Source organism: Jaculus jaculus, chromosome 3, assembly GCF_020740685.1.
Source record: "Jaculus jaculus isolate mJacJac1 chromosome 3, mJacJac1.mat.Y.cur, whole genome shotgun sequence".
Classification (NCBI taxonomy): Eukaryota; Metazoa; Chordata; class Mammalia; order Rodentia; family Dipodidae; genus Jaculus; species Jaculus jaculus.
Genome location: NC_059104.1, coordinates 86,643,320 through 86,645,238, shown reverse-complemented (window position 1 = coordinate 86,645,238; position 1,919 = coordinate 86,643,320). Strand labels below are relative to the sequence as shown.

The following is a 1,919-nucleotide window of genomic DNA, read 5'->3' as shown; positions in this document are numbered from 1 at the left end:
CCATTTCAAGAACCTTGACTATTGTTTGCTTGTTAGTTAGAGAATATCTCTCAATTTCTAATTTCATATTGACTTTCCCAGTCCTACTCAATCCACCTTATGCTTCTCCCACTCTCCACCTGAAATCCCCTGTACCTTCCTGTCCTTATTTCTATCCAGTCCTCTATCTCCTCTGCTTCTCTGAGAAGCTCTAGCAGAAAGTATTCCTTTTGCAGGAGATTTTAGAATGTTCCCTTTAGCTCAAATTCAACATTAGAATTTAAGGACAACTGGAGACTCCAAGGAAGCATCAGGTAGCAAAACCCAAGAAGTTCAACCAGAGGCAGAGTTGAGGTTTTCATGACCTGTGACGTCTCCCTTTTCTGTCAATTGATGCATAGGCACTAAAAAGACTAAATTTTCATGAATAGAGCTACTAGAATAGGGAAGACAGTGGGGTCTATGTTTTAGAGAAAATGTAAGGTATATTGCTATGTAGTACCAAAAATGTCAAGACTACAGGGACACATGGCTTTTAAATCTAAACTATTTTATTATTTTTCATTCACCTCTTTATTTTTCTTTATGATCCTCTAAAAGTAGTAGTGAAGTATCTAAATTGTGCTTGCCATCATTACATCTCTTTGCATCAGTACAGCAAAATGTTTCTCTCAGGAGGTCATGGAACATCTGAACCATTCCCTTAGAACAAAACTTACAAGACAGTTCTGCATAGTGACAGAGGTATCTCCCTAAAGAAAAGCAAAAGTGGTCACCTTGCTTCCATCCAGAGTTCCATCCATTTTGTGAAGATGAGAATGAATCCCAAGGCTATGGCTCCATCTCATTTATATTAGTCACAACTAGGAAAAGACATGTCTCCTATAGGTCCATGCCCAAGTCTGGACAGCCCATTGTCCATGCTCTTCCAAGATCCAAGGTTCCCCTTTCTGCATCCTAACTCCATGATGTGTGAGCATAAATAGTGATGTGTGTGTGTGTGTGTGTGTGTGTGTGTGTGTGTGTGTGTGTTTCAAACCCCAGTTACCTGTTTAGCAATCATTAAAGTAGTAGTTTTCTGTGGTACAACTTCTGTTTTCTTGAAACAAATTAAGCTCCCAGATGTTTTTAAAACTACCACAGCATCTGGATCCATCAAAGTGCTTACAATGATTGCAGAATCAAACCCCTAAATAATGAGAGGGAAGCTTTCAGGAAGAGCTCTAGGGAAAATGACTGCTTCTGAAAGCTGAGATGGTGCAAACTGGGAGGAAGGAGTTGATACAGATTACAAGTTCTTTTGAAGTCCCTTACTCTCTCCTTTACTGACAACTATGATTTCCACCCACTGCAAATCTGGAAACAGAAATAAGACAATACAACAGTGAATGAGAAGTGTGGAAATGACTCAAGGACATAATATGTACTTCAAGCCAAATTTATTGAGAATGACTTAAAGAGAAAACTACATTCATAAATAAGCCAGCATTATTTTTCCCAACCAAATTGTATGCCTTACTTTTTAACGATTTGACTTCCATTTCATTTTTAATTATAAAATAATGTGTGACTGATATAAATTTTAATTGGTATGAGAACATAAAAAGAATTTAACATTCTTGCCCACCTTCATATGACACACTTTTATGGTTACCAGTTTGTAGTGAGATCACACTACAAAACAATGGTTGGAGTTCAGGTCTTAAGCAAACAACTAACCCAAAAACCCTTCTCCAGCAGAGCGGAGGGAGTCTGCAGCAAGCCTACCTCTGAAATGCTTTCTCTTGCACCCTCTGCTGGACCAGACTTGGATTACCATAGGGTGGGCCTGCCGGTCTGCAGATTCATTTCAGCAGACCTGAAAAAGAATGAAAAGAACAGAATACCCAAGAACTATGGTTCCTAATTACTAAATTTATATGCTAATTTATGTGTACTAA

General features: G+C 38.5%; 1 pseudogene; it reads right to left on the bottom strand.

The window, feature by feature from the left end:
• Positions 1-533: 533 nt before the first annotated feature.
• LOC123459435 lies at positions 534-1,151 on the bottom strand (annotated as a pseudogene).
• Between the last annotated feature and the right edge of the window lie 768 nt (positions 1,152-1,919).